The sequence below is a fragment of the Felis catus genome, chromosome C1 (genome assembly GCF_018350175.1).
Source record: "Felis catus isolate Fca126 chromosome C1, F.catus_Fca126_mat1.0, whole genome shotgun sequence".
Taxonomy (NCBI): domain Eukaryota; kingdom Metazoa; phylum Chordata; class Mammalia; order Carnivora; family Felidae; genus Felis; species Felis catus.
In genome coordinates, this window is record NC_058375.1 from 10547856 (window position 1) to 10575589 (window position 27734).

Genomic DNA, 27734 nt, shown 5'->3' on the forward strand with positions numbered 1-27734 from the left:
CTCTCTTATCCCCCCCCCACATACACACATACCTCTCTCTCTGACCCCCCCTCCCCCCCCTCAAAAAAAAAAAGAATAAAATCAGTGACTCTGTCTTGGGCCTCATCTAAGCAGGTTTTATTTTTATTAATTTTTTTCATGTTTGTTTATTTATTTTGAGAGCCCGAGAAAGCGTGTGCACAAGTGGGGGAGGGGCAGAGAGAGAGAGAGAGAGAATCCCAACGAGGCTCTGCACTGTTAGGGCAGAGCCCAACAGGGGCTGGATTCCATGAACTGTGAGATCATGACCAGAGCTGAAATTGAGAGTCGGTTGCTTAACCAACTGAGCCAACCAGGCGCCTGTAAAGCAGGTTTTATTACGTGAGTCCTGACTTAGGCTCTGGCCCTGTGTCAAGTGCTGTGAGCTTCTCCTATCATCTTTGCAAGGCTTGACGTGTTGCTTGTTTGTAGAACCTTTTAATGGCATTGTAGACACAGGAAAACCAACCCCAGGGTAATGGCTTTACAAGCTGGCTTCTTAGAATCAATGTTGGGGTTGTGGGTGGAGGAGAATTAATTGCTAAGGTTGGACAGACTGAGTTTGATCCCAACTCTGCCACTCTTTGACCTCAGAGGCAAGCCGTTCCACCCCTGAGTGACGGTGTTCCCATCTGCAAAATGGGGATAGATGGCATCCGCTAAAAGTGATGCACTGATTTGATGGTGGACTAGTTTTCTGCTGCTGCTGTAACAGACTGCCATAACCTCAGTGGCTCACAACAACCCAGATTTATTCTCTTATGGGTCTGGAAGCCAGAAGTCCAAAATGTAACCGATGGGGCTAGAATCATGGTGGAGCAGAACCGATTCCTTCTGGAGGCTCCGGGGGAGCATCTCTTTCCTTGTCTTTCCCTCTGTGCCTTGGCTCATGGCCCTTTCCTCCATCTTCGGAGCCAATGGTAGCATCGTTCTTTTCCATCTCTGTTCCCCACGGCTTCTATTGTCACATGGTCTTCTCCGCACTCTGACTCTACTGCCTCCCTCTTACAGGGACTCTTGCAACTACATCAGATCCACCTCAAGATATTTGGATTTAATCATATCTGCAGAGTCCCTCTTACTCTGTAAAGTGACATATGCCTAAGTTCCAGGGATTAGGATGAGGACATCTTTGGGAGACGGGGATTGTATGTATGGTGACCTTCAAGTAACTAACGCACCACATTGTCCTGTGTTCTCCATCTCCGGAGTAAAACTTCACATCGGATACTGTCTTAGTTTGGGCTCCTCCGAGGCAAATGGAATCGAGGATTCAAGAACATATAGTTTATCTAGGAGGTAAAGGGAGCACCAGGAAGATGTCAGGAAGGGAAGGCAGCCAGGAAGTCCGAGCATCCAAGCCAGTTACCTCTGTAGCAGACTGGAGCTTGACCGGAGAAACCCAGGGTTAGACTCCCAACCTTATAGGGGAGGGAGCCGGGGTATGTATTCACCAGTTCCCAGCAGTCACTGGTGTGAGGATTCCCATAGTTTTGTGGCACCTCTGGCAGCAAAGTGAGCTCTGGTGCTAAGGGAAGGCAAAGAAATGAAGGCATTGGCAGTTGGAAGTCAGGCCAATGTGCACCCATGTGCTAAGGGCAAGGGTGTACGGGCAGTGTAACCGACGGTGTCCTCCACAGAGGCTCAGGGCCTCTTGGATGCTCATGGTCAGCAGTCCATCCGTCACCATGCCTGGGCACCTCTGCTCCAAGCAGTCAGGTCATTTGCTGGCTAAGAGTCCCTTGCACTTGTGTCCAAACCCGTTTATGCCATCTATCCAGTCATGTAACGAAGCTCCCTTGGATGTTAAACGTGCAGTCGTCTAATGACACTAAGGTGAAGACTTGATGGGAGTAAAGCTGATTGTAAAAAATGCTGTTCAATTAGGTATGTCATGACAGCTGTGGAAGATGATGGCAGGGGAGGACGAACCACAGAATTCCAGAAGGGGTGGTCACTTCTCCTTTTAAAGAAACGCAAGCTGGAAGGCACAGATGATGAATTGTGGGTGGTGTGTGTGTGTGTGTGTGTGTGTGTGTGTGTGTGTTCAGTTTTCACAACACCGTGAGGTTGGCATCATTCCCATTTTGTTGAATGTGAGTGACGAAACCCAAAACGGCTAGGTTAATTCCTCAAGGCCCCAAAGTCAGTAAGTGGCAGAACTTGAATGAGGGGATCTCCGTCTTGGCCCTGCACTGCCTCCCACCGATCCCAGCCTGGCACAGCTTCCAGGTGTGTCTAAGCACTTCAGCACTTCAGACATTGCTTCAGTCTGACCAATTTCTTGGGGCCGACGCCATCCTACATTGCCCAGAGAGACCCCAGGCAAGCATATGTGGTTCTTCTCCTCCCCAGTCTGGGAGCTTCCTTCATGGAAAAGGGGAAATGATACCTTTATCCTACCTTTTCTTAACTTCTTTTGACATTAATGAGCTTCCACAGCTTATAGACCATGGGAACACCTGAAAACTCCTAGCAAAGTCAGCGCCCCGCCTTCACCTTCTAGCAAAGATGTCCTACCAGGAATTCTGGGCAGTCTCTCTCTGCTTTGCCCAATATCAGGGCAATATGTGGAGGCATGGAGGAAAGGCCCTGATCCTGGCCTTGGCTCTTCAGAGACCTCCAGGTTTGGGATTTTGACAGCAACAGGAATCAGACAGTGGAGAAGCTCAGGCTGGTGGGGGGCGGGGGGGGTCGCCAAGGCTTCCATGTTGGTCCCGAGTGCCTGAGACTAGGCTCTAACTAGAAATCTGTTTGAGGGGAAGAGCGAAAAGCTTTCACCCAAGCAGAGCTTATTAACTGAGCTATTAACAACCCTTGGACTGGCTGGGTTTCTTCTTCCATTTTCTGTGGAACTCCCTGCAGAGGTGGCTAGGAAAGAGAGCTCACCCCAAGAGCACTGGTTCAATGAGAGGTGTCTGGAGACCCATCAATAGACAGATATGGGATTGGCTGGCATGCAGCCCTTATAAGGCAGTTCAGTTCTTGCTCCCCTTGGAACGGCAGATTGATCAACTTACACTGTGGTTCCCAGCATGCAAAATAGCCTTCCCGATTTTTACCGGGGTTTTGTGTGCTTGTTCTTAAAGGAAATACCAGTTGGCAAGTTGGCTGGTGTGGTAATTCCTTCGGTATCAAAATGGCAGCTTTCTGTGACGCTGGATTGAAGGCGCATTCGTTTAACATACGCATGGCATGCCTGCTGTGGTCGAGCGCTGGGCTATTGCGGTTATAGGACTCAGGCATAACCCCTTTATCGGACGAGAGAGGTGAGTCAGCAGGCACACGGCGTGTGCCACGAGGGAAGTAAATAAAGGGCCTTACAGGAGCCCAGAGGGTGGACAGCTTCTCCACCTTCGTGTGCAGGGTTTGGGCCTGTTAACAAACACCCAGAGGAGGCGATGCCTGAGCTGAGTTGAGAAGGATGACTGTGGATTAGCCAAGGAGAGAAGGCGGAACTGTGGTGCCGTAGGTGGCCTGAGCCAAAGCCAAAGGCGAAACACAAGTGGTGGATGAGAAGAGCTTCAGGGAGTCAGCTGAGGCCAGGATGTAGGACAGAAGCAGGGGACGAGCAGCCTGGAGATGGAGACAGATTTCCACCCAGCGGGGCCTCTGGGTCTTGCCAAGGGGCTGGGACTTGACCCCGGGACGCTGGCCTTAACCTGCGTCGTACGTCGGGGACTCAGCAGCAAGCTGGAGGCAGGAGCCCTGCATGATTTATCTGTGTAATAATGAGTCATGTTTTAAGGGTGTTCTATGCATTTTCATGGGGCTTAACTTGATAGACAAATTCAGCTCTTCGGTTTTAATTATGCAAACCCAAGAGGCAAGAATTATTCTCTTCATCTCCAGCATGAAGACCGAAGTCGGCACGCTGGCCCAGTGCCAAGGACCTGTGCTGGAGTTCTTCAGCGCCCCGCTGCGGGGAGGTGGCCAGGGACCTGATGTCCTGCCGCTGATGTCGGAATAGGCCGGCCCCGGTCTGCCTCTTACCCACACCCACAACCTGGACACGTCTCTTCTCCTGGGATCCTTTGCTGCTACTGTGTGCCCCTGCTTTTACCCGTCTTCATTCCCAGCCTCTGGCACCAAAGAGACAGTCTCACCGAGGGGCTCCCCCACATGCCAAGTGGTGTTCTAGCCAGTCGGGCTTGGGAAGAAAAGCGCCGGGCTGGGTCTCATTCCAGCTGCATGGCCCTGGGCACTTTCCTTCCCCGGCCTGTCTCCTCATTTATTAAAAGCAAGTGCAGAGGCAGTAGCTGTCCTGCTCATCGCCGTATCCCTCAGTGGCTGGCATGGAACCGGAGCTCGGTATATTGCTATCGAACGAGTATGGAAACACCCATCACGGGCCAGGCAGCGTGTGCCCCCCGGGCAGACACCAGGGAGACTAGAACGAGACCCCTGCCCTCCAACGTCTAGTGGTTAAAATCAGTGTGGGAGCGAATAAGTCGAATATGGCACAAGCGAGTAGAAAACACACATAAGTGGAAAATACTGTGGCAGCCGGAGTGGCTGCTCAGTGCGATTCTTTGATTCCATTTCATCTCAGTGGAGGAATCTTAGCACAAAAAGGAAACCCGACAAGATTGCCCGCAGCTGGAGGCACACACGGGTGCGGCCCTCACCAAGGGTTCTGACCGTTCCGGAGTTCGTCACGTCCCAGGTTCGTGGATGCTGTTATTTGTTACTCTCTGTGCAGGATAGCACAGATGATGCAGGGTCTGTGAAACTTAACAAATGGAGATCTGCTCAGGACCTGGTCTGGCGGGCGACTCACATGCAAGTGACGGCCACCAGAAGGAGTGACATCCCCTCTCCCCGCCCACTTCTGATTGTAGGACAGGCCTCTTGCAGGAGCTCACCTCCGGGGTGAGGTCTGGGCAAAGCTGCTGGAGGACGTTGATGGCGTGGAAGCACTTTGTCGCCCAACAACACGTTTGCCGTTGGAGTGTCTGCTTATGAGGCGGCCGGGGGTTTTAGACAGTTGATAATAAGTGAAACGCCAAGAGGGCGCTTCAGCCTGCTTTGCTCCTCGGCAGGACCCAGCTGACCTTGCCTGGAAGAACCGGGAGTTGTTTTCCCGGTGAAAACCTACAGTGGCCACGAAGAGAAAGGAACAGGTGCAGGGCCCTCCCAGCAGCCCAGAGCCTGGAACGTCATCTCAGCCCGCCTCGGCAGGTGGCAAGGAGCTGTGTCTCCACAAGAGCCCAGTCCTTCGGGACTGATCAGACCCCGGCGGGGATGCGCAGACGCTTCGGTTCACGGGGTTCAGCCCGTTCCGGGGGGGCAGAGGGCATGGTGAGACCCTCCGATGGCAGGGAACCCGTCGAGACCAGCTAGTGCCAAACAGTCGCTACACGCACAGCCAGGCAGGTGGGTCACTGAGCAAGAGAACGGGATGTCGCGGGGTTGTTCTCCTTAGACGGAGTGAAACGGGCAGCAGAGTGCCTCCAGGGTTTCTAGCTTCTCTCTGGGACACCAGCTCACTGGATGGTGGAGGCTTCCCCTTCAAAGCTGACCGCGTGTTGACAAAGTAGGCTTTCAACGTCGGATGGGATTCCGGAGACCCCGCTCTCTGGCTGCAGAAACGTCCCTTTCTGGCCCAAGCTACCCGCCTGCCGCGTTGACACCATCACTTTCTACAGTAGGATGAACGGGTGCCCTCTATGAACAAACGAAGGCTGGCTACACGTTTCATCCAGGAGGCTTGTCACACAGGACAGCTGCAGCCCTTGGCGTGAATTATGCATCCGCGGGTCTGCTGGGGTTCCTTCCTGTCTTCTCTTCCTCAAGTGCTCGTAATATACAAGGCCCTGGAAACTACACTCCTCTCAGTCCCATGTGACGAGGAACCATGAGACGGTCATCCCATGTTTTTATCTGGAAGCCCAGGACTTCCGGGGGCCACAAAACTGTAGTAGACATCGGGAGAGAGAGAACACAGCACAGTTAGGTATTCGTGCTGCAGACCTAGCGGGGAATCCTCCGAGGCCGATCTGAAATGGAAGGAACATCGGACGGGCTCCCTCCTTGTCACCAGAGTCATTCATGGCCTGCCTGACTGACTCGGGGTGACAGCAGCCCCTGCAGGCGTAAGAGGGTTTCCTTCACGCTCTTTCTCCTTTTCCTGTTCTTTTAGATCAAAGAGAGGAAGGTCACCTTCTGGCTTTGGCCAGAGCCCTTCGCCAGGAAGGAATCCTGCTTCTAAAACACACCCAAAGCCCTTTCTTAGCAGGACAGGATTCTTTTCTGCAGACTCCCATTGTATACCAGCCATAAAACTCCTTAATAACTTTGCCTTAGATAGGCCTCTAATATCCATAATTCATTCAAGGAGGCAGACTCCAGAGGCTGCACTGTGGTTTATCTTATTTTTGTATAATTACACTCCCCCCCCACCCCCCGCGTGCACGCACACATACACACACACACACACACACACACACACACACACACATACAGGGGTGTACGTGGTGATTTACAGCGATGTTGGGATACCTGGTTATTATTCTTCACTCCTGATCCATTATTATTCTTCCTAATTTTGCAGAGTCATTTGCTGGATAAGGCCATTTAGGAAACAAATGCATATTTTAATAGCTAATATTGAATTTACATTTATATCTCAGGTGTATAGGGATAATGATGTGGCAATTAAAGGCAAATATATAATTTTTAGTCATGACTAGGGATTACTCTGCTGACAGAGCAAGAGCTGACTTAGATATTTAACTGAATGTTAAATTTTTTAGAGCTTTGGGAATTGTGGACTCTTGATGGATAGCTCAGTACTTTCAAATTTTAGGCGGGGGCAGGGGAGAAAAATCCTGATTTTGCACTTTATGTCTAGGTGCCTCAGAAACATGTGGCCAATTCATTACATATGCTCACAATGTATTGATGAGTAAAGCAAGCAGGTATGTGTACTGTGATCCCATCTGTGTGTGTGTGTGCACAGACACACGAACTGTGTGAGTATACATGCACAACATGTATATATATAAAATGTACATGTATGTTATTTGTATAGTTTTTTGCATATATATTATAGTATGTATTTATAATACACACACACACACACACACACATTCATGTTTCCAGATGTCTTTCAATGCATGTGTGGAAGAACAGTATGTATTTATAATGCACACACACACACACACACACACACACACATTCATGTTTCCAGATGTCTTTCAATGCATGTGTGGAAGAACAGATAAAATTTTAACAGAAATTAACTCTGGGTTTGTGGGGTTCTGCTGTCTTCATCTTTAAGCATAACCGCTGTTGATTCTCTTTATGGAGAGCCCGCCATGAGATGAGCCAGGTGCGGAGCACGTGTTCGATCCAGACTGCCCGAGTTCATGTACCTCTGTCAGTTCCTTATTCCGGTGTTGACATCAGGTTGATCTTACCGAGGGTCATTTTTAAAGGGAATGGGGATGTGTCTCTGCTTGGGTCACTAAGTAACTACCCTTGACTTTGACTTTGGTGTCTGAACGCTCCAGGCTGGTTTGCGAGGTTAGGTGGGAATGGTGATGTCTCCCTTCCCCCAAAGAGCAACGGTCCTCAAACTGGTTTGGTCCTTACCGCTTGGATACAACAGAACTGTCTGCCTCGCAATCACCTCCTTACTATTTGCCTCTCTTAACAAAACAGCCTGGGGGCGCCTGGGTGGCTCAGTCGTTAAGCGCTGACTTCTGCTCAGGTCATGATCTCGTGGTTCGTGGGTTTGAGCCCCACGTCGGGCTCTGTGCTGACAGCTCAGAGCCTGGAGCCTGCTTCGGATTCTGTGTCTCCCTCCCTCTCTGCTCCTTCCCCACTCGTGCTCTGTCTCTCTCTGTCTCTCAAAAATAAATAAACATTAAAAAAAAAAAACAGCCTGTAGAAGAAAACATTAGCGGGAAAGCCCTTTGACATTGGTCTTGGCGATGACTTTTTGGATTTGACAGCTGGAACACAGGGAACAAAAGCAAAAGTTAACAAGTGGGACCACGTCCAACGAAAAAGTTTCTGCGGAGCAGAGGAAACCATCAACAAAATGAAAAGGGAGCCTGCGGAATTGGAGAAGCCATTTGCAAACCATATATCTGATAAGGGGTTAATATCCAAAATGTAACTTCCATGAGTCATTAGCAAAAAATCAAAAACGTGCTTAAAAAATGGGCAAAGGACTTGAATAGACGTTTTTCCGAAGAAGACACACAGATGGGCAAAAGGGACATGAGAAGATGCTCGGCCTAACTCATCATCAGGGAAGTGTGAATCAGAACCCAGTGAAACACCACCACACACCTGTCGGGACGGCTAAAATCAAAAAGACAAGAAATTATAGTGTTGCCGAGGATGTGGAGAAAGGGGAACCCTCTCGCACTGTTGGTGAGAATGCAAACTGGTGCAGCCGCTGTGGAAAATAGTTTGGAGGTTCCTCAAAAAATTAAAAATAGAACCACGTGTTCCACAATCCCACTTCTGGGTATTTATCCAAAGGAAATAAAGTCACTGTCTCAGGAAGATGGTTGCACTCTCGTGTCCATTGAAACTTTGTAGCCATAATAAGGGAGCAACCTAAGGGACTGTGGACAGATGAATAGATAAAGAAAATAACATAGTCACGTATATTTATACATACATGTGTTTATACATAGATACATATACACGCATATATACATATAGATACATATACATATATATACACGTGTACATATATATAAACACGTTTATAATTCAGCCTTTAAAAAGGAAATCCTGCCATGAGCAACCACATGGATGAACCTGGAGGATGTTATGCTAAGTGAAATAAGCCAGAGAAAGACAAATGGTATCATTTATATATGGAATCTGAAAAAGAAAGGTGGGGGTGCCTCATTGGCTCAGTTGGTAAGTATCTGACTTCTGCTCAGGTCATGATCTCATGGTTCATGAGTTCGAGCCCCGCATCGGGTGAGCCCTGCTTCTCTCTCTCTCCCTCTCCCTCTCCCTCTCCCTCTCCCTCTCCCTCTCCCTCTCCCTCTCCCTCTCCCTCTCCCTCTCCCTCTCCCTCTCCCTCTCCCTCTCCCTCTCTCTTTCTCTCTCTGTCCCTCATAGGATTCTCTTTCTCTGCCCCTTGCTCGCTTGTGCCTTCTCTCTTCCTCTCTCTCTCTCTCAAAAAAAACAAAAAGGAACTCCCAGTAACAGAGAGTAGGGTGGTGGTTGCCAGGGGCTAGAGGTGCAGGAAAAGGGGAGATGTTGGTCAAACAGTACAAACTTTCGGTTATAAGATGACAAGTTTCTGGAGACATCATGTATAGCATCGCGACTGTAGTTAAAAGTAATGTGTGCTTGAAATTTTGCTTAGAGAGTAGATCTCAGGTGTTCTCATCACACACAAAAAGGACACCATACCAGGTGAAGGATATGTTAAGTAGCTCAATGGTGGTCATTATTTCACAATGCGTATGTCTATCAAAACATCGTTTTGTACGCCTTCAATGTCTATAATTCTTTTAAAAACATCTATCTGTATCTATATCTGTATCTGTATCTGTATCTGTATCTGTATCTGTATCTGTATCTATTTTGATCAGTCATACCTCAGTAAAGCTCAGGGGAAAAATAAAACCCCTGAGCAAGAGAGGTAGTTGTTTGTCCGTGGATGATAAGGGAAGGATAGCTGAATTCATCCTTTCTTCCCACCAAGAAGCGAGGAAGCCTCGTGGCTCTCATCCCAAACGTCAGGACTGCACACTGTTATGCAGTAGGCCCCCTGGAGAACTGTCACCTCTGGGTCCCATCTGCATTTGAGGACTCCCACTCCGAAAGGAATACATCCTCATGTTGGAGAGTGAAACTCTTGAACCTACGGGTGCTGGACTTGTCCTGTATTATTTAACCTGCCCTTGGATGGCGAAGCAGTTGCACTTCTGGCATAGAAGCTTAGATTTTCTGTCTTTTCTTTCTTTTTTTTCTTTATTTTTTTTTAATTTTTTTTTCAACGTTTATTTATTTTTTGGGGGACAGAGAGAGACAGAGCATGAACGGAGGAGGGGCAGAGAGAGAGGGAGACACAGAATCGGAAACAGGCTCCAGGCTCTGAGCCATCAGCCCAGAGCCCGACGCGGGGCTCGAACTCACGGACCGCGAGATCGTGACCTGGCTGAAGTCGGATGCTTAACCGACTGCGCCACCCAGGCGCCCCTCTTTTTTTTAAGTGTTTATTTATTTATTTTGAGGGGGGAAGGGCAGAGAGAAAGAGAGAGAGGGAGAGAGAGACTCCCAAGCAGGCTGTCCACTGTCAGCCTGGAGCCCAACACAGGATTCGACCTCACAAACCTCGAGATCATGACCTGAGCCAAAATCAAGAGTCGGACGCTTAACCGACTGAGCCACCCAAGCGCCCCTTACATTCTCTTTATTTCACTCTCCTGCTCCACCCCCCTTACCCTGACTCTCCCTCTCCCCCCGCCCCCACACACCACCACCTACAAATCTGTGTGTGTGTGTGGGGGGGGGGGGGTGGCAGGTTCAGTTCTGGTCATGCGCGTCACTTCGTGTTCAACAGAGTCTACAATTGTCACCGTATTTTCGGAGACACCCTGTTTTTCTTGAGTGTTTGGGGATCGGTCCAGAAGTGCGTTCCAGGATAGGGACCAGATATTCATTTCTGGATTCAGCATGTTGAGTTGTGCCTGCCATCCAGGAGCTCGACTGGGTCTCCATTAAAAAGACCCCACTGAAGAATGGTACTAATGCACAGAGGGGCCCGAGAGCCTTCCCCAAGCTGTGGTGGTGATGGCCTGCACTTAATGGAGAAGATTTAAAATGTGGCATGCAGGCTAAGTGTGATTTTAACTTGAGGCGTTAGCACCAGGCTAGGAGGAGATGGGCTATTAATCCTTTTGACATTCCCTTTGAATAGCATCATATTTCAATCCCGTTAAGCTGTGGGGCCGTTGTTTATCAGTCTCCCTCCAAAAGCAGGGCCTCTGTTGTGCTGAGCTGCAAAACTCTGCCCAGCTCTGTGCCTTTAAGACGACTTCAGCCTGCTAGGTGACCCCCTCCACCTCTCCGGCTCTGAGATAAACTCAGGCAGCTCCCAGCTGCCTCTGCTCGCCCATCTGTCACTGACCAAGCAAGGGGTCAGTGGACCTGGTGCCCTTTATTGGAATGTCGAGAGAAGGAAAAAGAAGCAGTACATCTGGAAAACAGGGGGAAAAAGGAAGGGGAGGTGGTCAGGCATGCTGAAGAATCCCAAATTCCAAATTGTGACTGTCTCCATGACCTCGCTCTTCCTGTTCTGATCCCCCCAGCTTCAATGTCCATTCATTTGCACATTCATTCATCAGACCTCTATTGAGCATCTGTCAAGTGCACTGTGCTCAGTGCCACAGGTAGAGGATGAACACAGCAGGTGAGGTCCGTGCCCTTATCAACCTACCATCTAGCAGCGGGATGGACATTGGCCACAGGAAGTTGGGAACATGGAGAGGGAGGGATTTGGAGACCAGTTGTCCGGGCTCTGGAGCCTGACTTGGCTGCTTGTAGGCTGTACAGCTTGGAGGAAGTCACTTGACCTCCTTGAGCCTCGGTTTCCTCATCTGTAGAATGGGGCTAATAGCAGTACCCCTTCCAGGATTGTTGAAAGGTCTAAATAAATCATTGCAAGTAACACACTTAGGAAGCAGTCAGTAACTGCTGGGTTTTGCTATTAAATTCTATGGTAAATTGTATTATAAAGGGTAAGCACGAGGTGCAAGGGGAATATATTACAGCAAAATTTGCCTCATCTAGGAAGTCAGGAAGGCATCCTTGACAATGGGATGTTCAAGCAGTGAACTGGAAATAACCCCCAGCCTATTCTCTCTCTCTCTCTGTCTCTCTCTCTCTCTGTCTCTCTCTCTCTCTCTCTCTCTCTGAGGGTTTACCACTTATACATTCAGTTCCAGGTTTGGGCTTAATTGGATCCCTGTCTTCCCTCTGCTTAGAGGAGAGGGTCCTGGTGGACAAGGAGTGTACCTTGTGCATAATTCTAGCACTTTCTGCCACACTTATTGTATTGCTTGGCCCATCACTGGACAACCAGATAAGTGAGTGGCCAATCTGTGTCCACACACAGAGGCTGAAAGATCTGAAGTTTAGGGTCTCTTACGACACGGTCCCAGGAGCAGCTCCAGCTGGCCTCACAGATGTGCAAGGTTTACCTCATTCATATGCTGCTTTATAATTGTCCAGTGAGTTACGAAGGGGTCCGTACTCTTGGACTGTCAGCGGGAAGCACACTCCCCCTGAGGCTGCCCTCTGCCCAGGAGGTTAAAGGAATTACAGGAGGGGGACGCAGGCAACAGGGGGCCTGGGTGGCTGTCTTCCCTGGCCTCTGCCCACTTCGTATGCACCACTCACTCCCAAAGGCCACAGCTTTTAGGGGTGCTGTAACTCCCCTTCCGCAGCGAGCATGCATGTATTTTTAACTTATACAAGAACCTGAAAATCTGTTCATCAATCTTTCCTGTTTGGGTGAATACAGTAAGAAACCTAAGAGACGTGTGAATGTGCCACATGTTGTACATCATTCAGTTTTCCTTTAGCTATGAAGTTGGCCTTGCATGCCTAGTATTTTTAAATTGCCGCTCCTACTGAGCTCCCTCCTGTCCTGTGAGCCTGAGACCTCACAAGGGTCTGAGGGCCATTCTCTCCATCTCCTCCTAGGATCCGGGTCGAAGCACTTTGTTCATTGGCGAGCACTTCCGTGTGTGCTCGTGAAAGTTGGGAGAATGGCAGTAAAGCCACATTTATCTCCCGGGAGCCCACAGTGCTCAGCAGGGAATGAGTATACAGCAGGCTGAAAGGTTTGCAGAGGGTTTGCCTGGGGAGCATCAGGGGCAGGGTACAGGCATTCTAGACAGAGGACAGCCTGAGCCTGGCGAGAAGGTGGGATACCGCAGTGTGAGTGGGTTACTGCTGCTGAGCGTGGAGAGGTACGCAGGGAGGGGCGTGGCCAAGCCAGGTGGTGGAGGGTCTCACGCGCCACAAGGAGACGGGCAGGAAGGTGGCTTGCACCGAATGGACAGCGGAGGAGTTTGGGCAACACAGCAGTGCCTCCTACCCCCTGTATTTTCTCAAGGATGGTTTTGCAGGAGCCTCTATGCCACAGGGCGGTGCTTCTCAAAACTTGAGCGTGTGTCACAATCATCTGGAGGGTTTGCAAAAACCCAGGCGGCTGGACCCCACGCCCAGAGGTCGGGGTTCAGCGGGTCTGGGGTGGGACTGAGAATCTGCGTCTCTGACAAGCAAGCTCCTGGTGAGACTGATCTCGCTGGCCCAGGGGCCACGCTTGGAACCACCGCTTAGGCATCCGGGAGGTCGACCAGGAGGAGCAGTGTCCCCTGAAACCATCAGGAGAGAAAGAAGCAGGTTAGCAAATGGGGGGAAGGAGCCACTTAAGCAGCTGCCCACGGACAGGCTGTCCTTGAACTCACGCTCTGGGTCCCAGCTGTTAATCCCAGATTCAGCCAACTCACGTGGGCTGCGGTTACATTAAGGAAATAATCACCTCCCTTTCATAACTGTATACAATTTGGCCGCATCCGGAAACGTAACCCGTTTTCCCTTTTGACTTTTAATCTTGTCTGCTCTCTCAGAGACTGAACACGGCGTGTCGAAGGCTTTATTTCGGGAGCCTGTCTTCTCACTGGTTTCCAGTCTCCTCTCTCACGGCTTTCTGGTCACTTTAGGGCACATCACCAGTGGCCAGCAACTCCTAACACTGCAAATCCCCTCCCCGCGCCTTCCTCTCACCCCAGATTTCATGGGTTCCCATCAAACGCTTCGGCCCAAAAGGTCCAGAGACAAAGCTCGTTTTCTGATAAAGAGAAGCACCACACTAACCTCTGAAATGTCACATTTTCTTGTGTTAAGACCATGGTCTTGGAGGCCCAGAGGGTGCCCTCCGGCCCGGGGCCACTGGCTGCCGCCTGCCTTCCCTGCTATCTCCGTTTCCTCTCCCCCCCATTCTGCTGTGGTTCCTGCCCACAGAGAGGCCCCACAGGACCCAGCAGGGAGGATGCTTCTCTGGGTATGGAGCCATCAGTTAAAGGAGAAATGGGGGCCACTGAGGTAGAGTAGCCAGAAAGTCCTGGTCCCCTTCTCCGGAGTATGAGGCAAGACTGGCCAAACCTTGGCCGGGTTCCTGCGCTTTGCCTGTGTCTTTGCTTCTCCCGCCTCCTCCCCAAAGGCTGTTGAGAGTCTCCATGCTGTGGCTCCTGATAACCTGTCGACCCGTGTGAGTCTCGGTCGGCAAAATCAGTTACATGCATCTCCTGTGCGGATTTTAAAGATTTTCCGATAGCACATTCAGCTTCAGTTTCAGCTCGGGGCTCCATTTAGCCAGAGTGGTGGAAATGTGCCATCAGGTCAGCTGGGGTGGGGGTGGGGCGGTGTCTAAAGTGCCCAGGGCTTGGGGCCGGCGTGGGGAGGGTGGCAGGGTATCTGCCCCCGGTGTCATCTGTGCACCCAGACATCTGCCGAGGCCCTCGCCGTGCCATCTGGCCCTTGTCAGGAGTTCCACAGCTGCTGCGGTTACCCTTCGGGGCGGGCAGCGGGCACCGTGCAGAAATGATCCCGCTGCTCCACTAACGGGGGGCTTCTGCAAGCCTGGCTCCCGGGGCCAGGCTCAAGTGCCGTCTTCTCACCAAGCCAGCCCGTGTTGCCCCTTCGGAATTGTTCTCGAATCCTTGGGAGAACCTCTGTTGACCGTATCACCTGCATGGGCCGTCCCACGTCAGAATCCCTTACCCGTCCACCGCCGGCCGCTAGACTGTCACCTCCTGGGGCCACAGCACCAGCTCCTTCCAAGACACGGCATGGCTCCTGGCCAAAAAGCGTGGGCAAAGCGTGCTGACCTACCACGCGTGGAGACCCGGAGCTGGCAAAGCCCCGTCGTCCTGCCAGCAAAGAGGAAACCAGCCTGTTTGTCTCCCCCGAGTCCTCCGTGAGAAAAGGAAAACGGGCGGGAGCACCTGAATCGACAAGGACACAGGGGCTTGACGGGTGAGGGGCCGGAAGGCTGCAGAACATAAGCCCCATTTATCTCTGCTCTTCTATCATCCAGCCTTGGAGCGTCCCTGCAGAGAAAGCCCCAGCAGATGGCTCCTGGACGTCCCTCACTGGGACAGAGGGGAAACCCCAGCCCCCAGGGGATTCCGAGGCCCGGGCTCATGGCATCCTTGAAGGATGGCAGGAGATGACACTTTGGCTGACCCCTGGGAGAACTGTCCTCGCTGGTGAACTCCAAAGGCAAGGGTGGTGTTGCATCCCAGGCGGGGCCAGGGAGGATCTGGAATGCTCTGGGCCTGGAAGGTTCACTCTTCCCTGGGAGGAGCATTTGCCCCCCCCCCCCCCCCCCCCCCCCCCCCCCCCCCCCCCCCCCCGCCAAGCCCTTCCCAGTCAACTGGAGGCTTGAAAGGGCTTATTGTCATGCCCCTGCATTTCAAAGAATATGCATTGAGCTGGGTGCCTGGCCCTGTACTAGGCTGGAATGGGGGGCGGGTGTGTGCAATGGGCTGGTGACTGCTCTCAAGAGCCTACAGTGGGAAAGGGGAAACCATCCAAAAACTTAGCAGCAAATAAATAACCTGCTTGTGGGTTTGAAAAACAGGCAGTATGAAGGGAAGGGATGACAGGCAGGAGGACTTGTGGACACGGCAAAGTCTTCTCAAAGTACCACTGGAAATGAACACTGAATGACAAGGAGCCAGAAAGAAAGAAAGAAAGAAAGAAAACAAGTCAGGAACGCAGAAAGGAAGGGAGGAAGGGGGAAGAAAGAAGGAAGGAAGGAAGGAAGGAAGGAAGGAAGGAAGGAAGGAAGGAAGAAGGGAGGGAGGGAGGATGGAGGAAAGGAAGGAGGAAGAGAGGGAGGAAGGAAGGAGGGGGAAGGGAGGAAGGAAGGAAGGGAGGGAGGAAGGAAGGAAGGGGGAAGGGAGGGAGGAAGGAAGGAAGGGGGGAGGGAGGGAGGGAGGGAGGGAGGATGGAGGAAAGGAAGGAGGAAGAGAGGGAGGAAGGAAGGAAGGGGGAAGGGAGGAAGGAAAGGAAGGAAGGAAGGAAGGGGGAAGGGAGGGAGGAAGGAAGGAAGGAAGGAAGGGGGAAGGGAGGGAGGGAGGAAGGATGGAGAAAAGGAAGGAAGGAAGGAAGGAAGAAGGGAGGAAGGGAGGTAGGAAAGAAGGAAGGGAGGGAGGAAGGAAAGAAGGGGGAAGGGAGGGAGGGAGGAAGGATGGAGAAAAGGAAGGAAGGAAGGAAGGAAGAAGGGAGGAAGGGAGGTAGGAAAGAAGGAAGGGAGGGAGGAAGGAAAGAAGGGGGAAGGGAGGGAGGAAGGGAAGGAAGGAAGGAAGGAAGGAAGGAAGGAAGGAAGGGAGAAGGAAGGAAGGGAGGAAGAAAGGAAGGGAGGAAGGAAGGAAGGGGGAAGGGAGGGAGGGAGGTAGGATGGAGGAAAGGAAGGAAGGAGGAAGGGAGGGAGGGACGAAGGAAGGAGGAAAGGAAGGAAGGAAGGGGGAAAGAAGGAAGGGAGGAAGGAAGGGAAGGGAAGGGAGAAAGGAGGGAGGGAGGATGGAGGAAAGGGAGGAAGGAAGAAGGGAGGAAGGAAGGAAGGAAGGAAGGAAGGAAGGAAGGAAGGAGGGAGGGAGGAAAGGGGAAGGAAGGAAGGGGAAGGAAGGAAGGAAGGAAGGAAGGAAGGAAGGAAGGAAGGAAGGGAACCCCAATGTGTAGTTTGCCAGTTTCCATGGTGTCATTATTCCCACCATGGCCGATTTCAAGCTGTCAACCTGACATCATAGGAAGAGATGTGTACACTCAACTCTCGTGAGCTGGTGTGAGCCCCACTGCACTCATCAGAGTGAGCCATGGGAAGACCTGGAGAATGAGCAGTAGAGGCAGAAGAAATGGCAAGTGCAAAGGTCCTGAGGCAGGAATAAGTATGTTGTGTTCAAAGAACAGAAAGGAGGTCGGTGCAGCCTGGTCATAATGAGCAAGGGGTAGGAGGGTCATGCTGGAAAGAGGCTGGGCCACAGAGGGTCTTGTGGACCTTTGGAAGGAATTAGGGGCATGACAGATGGCACGTCATGCCCCCCAGATGGCAATGACCGTGTACTGGGGAGGTGCCACTAGGAAACCATTGACCACGGCAACAGCAGTAATACAGCACGATGAGGCCTGGAAGGAGGAGGCCTTGCCCAAGTCCTTGAAAATTGGCTCTAACCCGACTGAGCAAATAGTCAGAGACTGGGCGCACTGTCCCCGTCCCTGTCACACCTTCCTGGTGTCTGCTGGAAGCATTTGTTTCGATTTAAGAGGATCGATGATTTCCACCGAGAAAAAAAAAAGAATATTGTCGTGACGAATGTGTCCACACAGCCACCCTCTGCTTGCAGATGTCACCGGGGCGGAAGTTGAGCGCGTGGGTCTGCTTGTCCTAAAAAAGCAACCCGGAGATGCACCAGAGGCAGCAAGAAGGTAGAAAAGACTCGGGGGAAGGCAGCTTCCTGGCTTGTTCTCTCCCTGTCTGAATAGCCCCGGTCACCGGGCCAGGAGGGAACCGGAAGGAACGGAACTGAGCAGTAACTGCAGCTCTTAGCAAGGAACAAGCCCCTCTAAGCAGTGGATCAGGCATCCAGATCCACGCTGGGTGAGCCTTCTGGACAGTTCTGCTCTCCCCGGGAAACCTCAGCCCGCACAAAGGGGCTGGGGCCACGGAACGGACTTCAAAGGGAAGTCTTGTTCCAATGAACGAGCCGGAGGAGATTTCAATTAAGGCTGCTTATTTATTTATTGGACTTTTCAAAAGATGCGGCCCCCATGCCCTCTGGGCGCGGGTGTCTAATTTAAAACATGTTTCATTAGTATAATTTTTAAAAAGCAGAGAAGTCTCCTCTGGGCACTTTCCACCAGGATTTCACTCTCAGACGAGAGAGAGCACGTAAGAAGAAGGTGGCTCCCTCCCCCTCCCCTTGACCTGTCTCACAGGGGCTCCGTTTTTTCTCGCCACGTTTTCCCTGCACCTCACGCATGTGCACCGCCCCCCACCCCATCTTAGCATCCCTGTCTCCCGGTCTCCCCCAGTCCTCGCCAGACCACAGGCCCCTTACTCTGCTCTTCTGCGTGCTGAAGCACAGCCTTGCTTCTGGTCGGTTTTCCGGTATGCACGGATGCGTCTGCTGTCTGGTTGTTCATCACCGGGGCTCCAAGTACAAGTCTGGGAAGCAGGGAACCACTAAGGAGAAAGGGAGGGCTGGCCTTGTTCGCTTCATGTTTCTCTTCGGGTCCTAAATTTGATGTTTTTAAAAGGCGCGAGGGCCCGAGCAGCTCGGGAGGTTAAGGAAGCGACCCTGGTGCTAGGGGTTCTGATCTTCAAACACTTGCACGGCCTAATGGGTTTCCAGAATGCACTGACATGGTCTGCAGAATGGTGTGTGTGTTCTTCCCGCGAAGAGAATTGGTACCTTCCCTCACTTCTCAGGGGGGTGGGCGGGGGGGGTGGTTCATGGGTTTATGAAATCCCAAAGGTTAGGAATAAAGTGCCTGAACATATAGATGGTCTGTCCTCTACCAAACAAGATGAAAGACCCACGAAATCAGTACACAATTGTAGGGGCTTCGTGGATTCCCCCAAGAAACCCCACCTCACACCCCTGTTTGGTTTATCTCAGAGCTGGAAGGAGGAAAGTCCTACATGAGGCCCCACCTCTTAATTCCTAGTCTCCTGTCGGGTACTCTTTGCCTTTTGAGGATCCCCAGGCAACAACCTGGTTTTTTTGTTTTTTGTTTTTTTTTTAAATTTTTTTTTTCACATTTATTTTTGAGAGAGAGAGAGAGAGAGAGACAGAGCATGAGCAGGGAAGGGGCAGGGAGAGAGGGAGACACAGAATCCAAAGCAGGCTGCAGGCTCCAAGCCATCAGCACAGAGCCCGATGCGGGGCTCGATCCCATGAACTGTGAGATCATGACCTGAGCCGAAGTCAGACGCTTAGCCAACTGAGCCACCCAGGTGCCCACAACCTGTTTTAATTAAAATGTAAAACGCCCCGTAGCAATGGGCTCTGCTGAGGTGTTTACTGTGAGCTTTTTGGACTGTCCCCTTCTTCCGGGACCACCCTCACTTCTTACCCCTGTGATTCCTTCACCGGAGAATGAGGGAAACAAGGATTTACAACTGAAATCTACCCTTCATCCACCTATTCCTCCACCCCCACCCCATTTAAAAACTCAGGGGGCCAAGGAGCGCCTGGGTGTCTCAGTTGGTTAAACGTCTGACTCTTGATCTCAGCTCAGGTCTTGATCTCAAGGTCGTGAGTTCAAGCCCCGCATCGGGCTGCACGCTGGATGTGAAGCCTACTCAAAAACAACTCGGGGGGGGGGGAGCAATATTTTCGTTACTGGGTTCAACACACTGACTGCTGAGTAGACAGCCCCATTTAATAATAATCCCATCAGGTAAGGACTATTATCACCCCCGTTTTAGAGATGAGGAAACTGAGGCTTTGAGAGGCTAAGATACTTCCCCAAGGCCATGCGGTGTGTAAATAGTAGAGCAAGGATATGAACCCAGGGACCTGTTGGTCTCTGGGGCTGTGCCTGAGAACCGAGCTACAGCCTCCTTGTACAGCTTCCATCATGGATGAGGTTGGCCAAGAGGAGGTTGACCAGTTCTCTGGAGAAGAAGAGAAAGGAGAAAGCAGCTTCTGTGTGGGAGCCACTGGGCGTCCTCGTTCCGAATCCTGGGATCAGACAGACGTACTCACCCAGCGTGGATCTTGGAGGAGCGAGGAGGCAGTTCACCCTCAAAAGAGGAAGGAGAGAAGGGAGCGGCCGGGTGGTGCAGAGCCAGTTTCTCCTTCCAGACTTACCCGTCGGATGAGTCACTCCCGTCTCCCTGGGGGTCCGGGGACAAGAGCGGGAAAGGCCTGCAGGACGGTACCGACGGATGACCCTCGTGGGAAGAAATATCAGGAAGAGGGAAGAAGCGCTCCCCACCCAAGGGGACTTTGACACCAACTCCCATAAAGATCCTGTAATACCCATGGTTCCACAGCACGAGGGTCCTGTGAACAAAGTTCTAGAGCTCCCATCATACCGTGACAGCAAGAAGAGCATCTTTGGAAGGGACAAGGTGAGCCAGGCTAGCTCGGCCTCCCACTGGCATCATCAGGACCTAGCATCATCATGAGACCCAGCGTGTGTGTCTGGAACACTGGGTTAGTTCTCTGCAAAGCGAAGAGGTGCGTCCACGGGGCAAAGGGGAATGATTTGACCCGCACCTTAGAGGAGGCTGTGGGCCTTGGCTCCGGGGGATTACCTGGCAGGCCACCCTCTGTAAGAGACGTAAGACTGAATTCGTCCTCTCCAGGAGGGGCACCGTGGCCGTGACATCATGTGCTTTTCTTCAAGTTCGAAGTCTCTACATCCATGTCTAGAAATATTTTCCCTTTGCTCCTCCAGGTCATTCTCTACCCTTGCCCCCCTGCTGTCTGTCATGACAGGGGACATATACAGATGGCACCAGTGGGTTCAGCCAACAGGGAGTCTCCCAGCAGGAGCTTGGAGCAGGGAGTGGGGGTGAGGTCAGGGTATTCGCTGTCCTGGCTCCCTCTCTGGGTGGTCGCCGTGGAACTGCACGCTGTCTGTCCACCAAAGGTCACTGCAAGGCAGTCCTCCGGACACAACCCTTTCCTTTATAGGCCCTTGGGTGGTTACAGCCCCTGGTTACTGCACAGACGGCTCCTGTATTCATCTGCCGTAACAAAGTACCGCACACTGGGGGGTCTCAACCACAGAAATCTGTTGTCTCACGGTTCTGGAGGCTGGACGTCCGCCAGGTTGGTTTCCTCTGAGGCCTCTCTCGTTGGCTTACCGATGGCCGCCATCTTGCTGCTGTTCACAGGGCCTTCCCTCCTGCCCCTGCTGCCCCCTCCCCTCCTTGAAAGGACAACCAGTCGTATTGGACCAGGGCCCCACCCTGGTGGCCTCATTTATCTTAGCCCCCTCTTGAAAGACCCCGTCTCAGAACAAGAGTACATTCGGAGGCTCTGGAGGTTGGGGCTTCGATGTAGGAATTCATGGGAGCACAAGTTGGCCCTAAGCAGTTCACCTACCCCCTTCATGAATCACTTTTTTTCCTGATTTGAACCTGCCATCTGTTTCTGGTTGTCTGGCTGATCAAGGAAGGCACTCTGGGCTGTTTCTCTTGTAGAGATTTGTACTAAAGCACCTGTTTGTCTCCCCTCACACCCCAGGAGTTGGAAGGAACAGGGGCTGGGTGGTGCACAGAGCCATCGAATCCCTGCTTACACGGAGCCCTCACTGTTGGCTTCTCTCTGGTGCCATGAACTTCTCCCCCGGGGACCTTCGAAGCCGCAGATAGCATGGCGTGGCCTAAAGTCCAGCCCCCCAGCCAGTGCTCCCCAGCCAGTGCACGCCGGCACGTGAGAACCTTTGCCTGGGTGTCACCAAGCTACGATCTGTGTGTAAAATGTGTGTAAAAGATGCCATGCGTGATGGTGACGTTTGTCTAGTAGAATAGGGAACACAGGTCACAGCTTCCTATGGGTGAGAGGGGAGAACCCAGTGTCAAGGGACCGGGTAGAGGGCTTGGCATCCAGAGGAAATAAATACATAAAGAGATATAAGGCATAGGAGTTCCGCTTCCCCCACAGCACCCAGTAAATGTTCAAATAACCATCCGAGGCAGCAGAATCAAGGCGGTAAAGCCTTCAAAAGGGTTGAGGACCGCCGTGCGTCCTGAGAATAATGCCAGGCCATTCCATTGGCTTCCCGATCTCAGCAGGTCTCTTTTCCAGAACTCTCCATGCCCATGTGATGGCGGTGTGGCTCTTCCTCTGAGGTTTTATTTGCTTTCATTCCCAAACCTAACTCCCTGCTATTGAAGAGCATGAGGATTTCTCCCGGGTCCCAGAGTCACCAAGCGCCGTTGCAAATGCTTTGCAAACTAAGATTTTGTCCCAAGATGCTGTCTCCTCTTATAATTGTCTGTCACATAAATTATCAAGAAGCCCGCACTTACGCCGAAGGCATCGGCGTTTGGGGCAGTTGTCTGAAGTCCGTAAAGGTTTTGCGTCTGCGGTTCTCCCGCCTCAGCCCTCCTCCCTAATTAAGTGTGGCTCGTCCAGTGCTACTTGTCAAGCACTGTGCCCGGGCCCTGCAGGTGTGGGGGAAAGTAAGACAGAGCCCCTCTGTCACGGAGCTCGCCGCGTGAAACACCCTGCCAGGACTTCAGGAAATGAAGTCAGGATGCCAAGTGTTCATTTGGAAAATCCAGGTCCGTTGAATCTGAGCAGTTTCCAGATCTGGCCACCGTGACATCTGCTTCCTCCTCGCTGGCTTTGGCTTTTGGAGTTCCTCCTTCCCAATCGTGGGCACCTCAGCAATGCATCCAGAAAGGCTGGATTCCCTCTGTTTGAAGCCTTTTTGCAACACCCTCCCCCACCCCTGCCCGCCGAAGACCTTTCCGTCAATGAGAAAATCTGGTGCTCACCCGGGGAGCCCGCATCTGCACAGGGAGTAGTTACGGGGCTGGGGCTTTGGACTCTGAAGTTCCGTAGAAGGGAACTCAGAGGTAATTAGTGGGAACAAGTGCTTTGCGGGTTCTGTTTCAGACCCCGAGCATGATCCTGACCGAGGCTCCTGGGTCCCTGTGAATTTGATCAAAGCACAGAAAACTTCTTTGCCGCATGGGAGACAGTATGACATGTTGTTTTCATAAATAATTCCCACGGGCCTGTCTTTTGTTCCTAAATGTGCCAGGTGTCTGGTTAAGAATTGTCTAAGGTTGGCATCAGAGGGTTTTCACACAGTCTCTGCACAGAGCCACGTAAAGGTCTTTTTAATGACACCAGTAAAGGACACCTGGGTGGCTCAGTTGGTTAAGCCTCCGACTTAGGTCATGATGTCACGGTTTGTGGGTTCGAGCCCGGCGTCGGGCTCTGTGCCGACAGCTCGGAGCCTGGAGCCTGCTTCGGATTCTGTGTCTCCCTCTTTCTCTGCCCCTCCCCTGCTCACGCTCTGTCTCTCCCTCAAAAATAAATAAAACATTAAAAAATTAAAAAAAAAAAAAAAAAGACACCAAAGGAGTTGAGAACGCTCCTGTGTAGAAGGCGGCCCACAGCTCTGTTCACACAGAGTAGCATGGGTGGCTCTGGTCCCAGATTTGTGAATAGTGCCCCCGATCCATAGCGGCTGCTCTCGCCTCGCGGTATCTTTTCTTTTTCTTCTTCTTTTTTTTTAACCCCAGGAATATTTAGCTGGTGCAGCCAATATGAGCACTTCAAGAAGGATTTCTTGTTTTCTGTCCTGCAGTGTTGGCTGTCTTCGACTCTTACTTGGTTGGTTTGTTTGTTTAAGTTAATTTTATTTTCCCTCAGCAGGTCCTGGAGTTTAAGGATAGTTTTTGAGCATGGAAATAAACAAGCCCGGGAGAGTATCATTTACCAGGGCCGTGTTTTATGCCCTCTGGATCTGGAGTCCCTGACTTGGCTCCTAGTAGACACACAGGACCTGTTGGTGATGCTGGTGATGATGGGAGGGTGGTGGTGGCCGTGATGCCGATGATGAAGACAGGCGCCTTTTATTTCTCTGTTTGTTTATTTTGAGTGCCTAGCCTGTCAGGTCCTGGGGCAGGGGACCTTCTGTCCCCCTTCTCATCGTATCCTTGTAAGTACCTGAGGAGGTGAGGTGCCATCGAGGCACGTGCCGGTGATCGGGGATGCTGAGACACATCGACGCGGGTCCCACTCCAGAGCCCAGATTCTTGTCTTGAATTGCGGAACGAAAGACCAGATTCGTAAAGTGCAAAACGTGTGTCTTTCCAGTTCTGTTCCTTCCATCTCCAAAGGCATGTATGAGGGGGGATGGAACGACACCAACCTCCTGGAGGGAGGGGGCGGGGGAGGGGGGAGCTGAAGCGTCCCCTGAGAAGTGCTCCTCAGGGAAGCCACGGCTGTACCCGGCGGTCCGGCGAGGAAGGCCACTCAGTCGGCTCAGCAGAGAGAGGACTCGGGGGCCGGTCTTTCCCATAGGAAGTTGATTATCTCACACCGCCACTATCTGAGAGGCCACCGCTCCCAGGATGCGATGACAGAGAGGGGGCAGAGTTGAGGGACAGTAGGAATCCATGCTGTTGTGGTCCTTCCCTTCTAAGAGCAGAGGCACTTGAGGCAGCTTAGCAGGGACATGAGCTCCTATGTGTTGGTGTCTTCCAGGTGCTAGTTACTGTCATATACAAGTTGCTGACGAACATTTCTTAACGAGATAGGTCTTTTGTCCCGCAATTTACAGAGAAGGGAGACAGGGCTCAGAGGGGTTCAGACACTCACCCAAAGAAGAACAGAGAGTAAGAGCTGGAGGGAGGATTCAACCCAAGGGAAACTTCTAGACTTGGCATCACTCCCCGTGCCACCTCTGCAGCACACACGGAGCTGCTGTGTCAAAGGTCGTGTGTCACACGCTATAAAATACTGCCCTCCATCAACTCGTACCGCGCCCCAGGCTCTGAAGGCAGAGAACATGCCAGACACGGCCTGTGCCCTCGTGCAGTTAATACCGAAGAGAGAAGCAGGCCGTAAACAATGACATGTTGCACAGTTAGCTACTCGTTTACAACGGCGATAGGTACCACTCAAGGGAAGGACCGGTGTTTGAGAGTACGTCCGTGGCTTACCCGCTTCTCCCCTCCGCCATGGCTGCTGCCCTTGGCCCGGCCACCGTGGTCTCTGAGCTGGTCTCCCTGCTTCAGCTCTGGCCAGCCAAAGGGATCTTTTAAGCTACAAACCAGATCACGTTATCGCTCTGTTCAAAGCCCCCAGAAGCTCCCACTTGACTCAGAGAAGAGGTCAGAGTCCCACCATGGTCCCACCATGGTCACCTCTTCCCTCTCGCCGTGGTGGGGAAGCTTAGCCACACTACCTCCAGTTGGCTATTTCCTGCATCCCCCAACTGTGCTCCAACTTAGGGCCTTCGCAATGGCTGTTCCATCCGCCAGGAACACCCTTCCTCTTGTATTGGTACGAATCCATCCTCACTTCCTTAGGGCTCTGAATAGGAAAGTCCTGTTGTAGTTACACGGCCCTCCCTGTCTCCCTTTCCCCTGCTTTGTTTTTCCCAAACAAGTGATTGCCGTTTGGTATTATTATGTTTATTTGTTCATTTTGTGTCTTCCCTGAGTGGGATGAAAGTTCCTGAGGCCAGAGCTGAGGTCACCTGTGTGCTCTGCCTGATGCCCAGGGCTGAGAAGGGTGGGTGGCACACAGTAAACCTTTAATAAATCATCGTTGAGGGGATAAATACATAACTGAGGGCCACATTTTGGCTTGGGGGTCACGCTGATTTCTCTGAAAGAAGGGAGGTGTTGCAGGCAGCTTCGAAAATGGTTCTCCATCGTCCCCACCTCGTGGTGTTCTTGCCCCTGTGTGGTCCCCTTCCCCTGAATGTGCACGGGAATCACGGCTTGCTTCTATTAGAATATGGGGAAGCAGTAGGATGTCACTTGCAGGATTAGGTTACACGGGACTGTGCCTACAGTCCTGCTCACACTCTCTCATTTGTTCACGTTGAAGAAGCACCCCACCAGGTTGTGAGTGATGGAGAGGTCTCCATGGCCAGGAGCTGGGGGTAGCCTTGATCAACAGCCAGGGAGGAACCTGGAGGCTCAGCCCCACCGATCCACGGGGAACCGAATGCTGCCACCAGCCACAACAACCACGTGATTGAGCTGGGAAGCAAGTCCTTCCCCCGTTGAGCCTTAAGATGCCTGCAGCCATAGCTGAGACCTTGCAACCGGCAGGAGACCCTGAGATAGAAGCTCATAGGATCCAAGAATCCTGATGCACAGAAACTGAGACCGTCACCGTTGCTTTGAGCCTCTGGGTTTGAAACCATTTGTGACGGAGCCGTGGGCAACAATACAGGAGAGGCACAGGGTGCGTGGAGTGGCATTCTGAGTCTCAAAGGAGCAGGATGCAGGGCATTTAAGATGCAAAGAAGCCAGAAAGCTAAAGCTCCGTGAATAGGTGGGGGTGGAGGGTAGGGGGGGGAGAATCCAGGGTGAAGTGAGAAAGGGCACAAAGCCAGGCTCTGGGTTTGAGTTTCAACACGAAAGTTCATATAAACCATTAAAGGGTTGGAGCCCGGAAAAGACATTTATCCAACTTGCATTTAAAAGATCACCTTGGGGGGCGCCTGGGTGGCTCAGTCGGTTGAGCGTCCGACTTTGCTCAGGTCACGATCTCACGGTCCGTGAGTTCGAGCCCCGCATCAGGCTCTGTGCTGACAGCTCAGAGCCTGGAGCCTGCTTCAGATTCTGTGTCTCCCTCTCTCTCTGGCCCTCCCCCCATTCATGCTCTGTCTCTCTCTGTCTCAAAAATAGATAAATGTTAAAAGATCACCTTGGCCTGGGTGCCTGGGTGATTCCCAGTCCCTTAAGCATCAGACTTCAGCTTAGGTCATGATCTCACCGTTCTGCACTGACAGTGTGGAGCCTGCCTCTCTCTCTCTCTCTCTCTCTCTCCCTCCCTCCCTCTCTCTCTGCCCCTCCCCCACTCGTGCTTTCTCTCTCTCAAAATAAATAAAATAACCTTTGAAAAAAAGATCACCTTGGCCGACGTACAGAGAAGAACCTGGAGGGGCAGGGGTGGGTGTGGGGAGATGTGTTGGGGGGCCTTGAACCATCTTTGTGCAAGATGTCAGTGGCTTGGCCCTGGGTGCCGGCAGTGGGCATGGGGAGAGTGGGTCCTAACGTCGTTTTAGGGAAGATCCCACAGGACTCGGTGATTCAGTGGTTGGGTGATTCAATGGGTGGTGGCCAGGGAGAAGGAGACGTCACAGGGCTGCTCTGTAGGTTTCAATAGTTTTTGTCTTCGTTTTCGGTCCACACTGCAGGCCACTGAGATGCTTTGTTGGTTTGGGTTGACGCCAACAATGCTGAAACCACGCCGTCCTCACCATAGAAGTTTTTGATGCCTTCCGAAAAGCAGGTAGAGCTCCAACTCCGTTTAGTGGTAGGGAAACCAGACCCCAGGAAGCGGGGCGTGTTGCAATCATCCAGGCTGTGAGGGACCCCAGGACCTGCCCGAGAGAGCCATGCCCTGGAAGATGCACTTTATTTCTTGAATGGTCGCTCTGTGTTCTCACTGACCCCAGTAACTGGCAGCTGCTCGGTCCTCTGTTCTTACCCAGAGAACCAAAGCTGGGCCTCAGCGGGGAAAGGAAAGATAAAGTCAGAAGCTGAGGACGGAAACAGCCCAGACATTGACCGGCTGGAACATTCCCCTAGTGCAGTCCGTGGCTAAGAGTTAGCCTGGAGCAGCTGCACAGTGAGTGCTTCCTTCCCACCCTCACCTTCTCCCCACGCCCCCTCACACACCACAGTCAAAAGCAGCCGGGTATTCCCAGCCCTGATGACGCCGGGACTTCGGGATGTCTATATGTGATACAAGATGGCGCCCTCCCCATAGATGCTCATGTATCAGCTAGTTTTTGATATGCCGCTAATGCTGCGTGACACAGACCCAAAACATAAATAACTATACATGCCTGTTGCTCACGTGTCTTGATGGTCGGTTAGACGGCTCTGATGTTGACTGAGCATGCTCAGTCCCTACAGGTCATCCCGCTGTCGGAGGGCGTGACGGGACTACTGCTCTGTGCTCTGTATGTCTCACCTGCCACTGGGCCGGCTC

General features: G+C 52.0%; 1 protein-coding gene across 3 annotated transcripts in view; it reads left to right on the forward strand.

The window, feature by feature from the left end:
- The window catches only part of KAZN (kazrin, periplakin interacting protein), a 1126623-nt gene that overhangs the window by 737389 nt on the left and 361500 nt on the right, over positions 1-27734 (forward strand). The gene's annotated exons all lie outside the window — the stretch shown is intronic.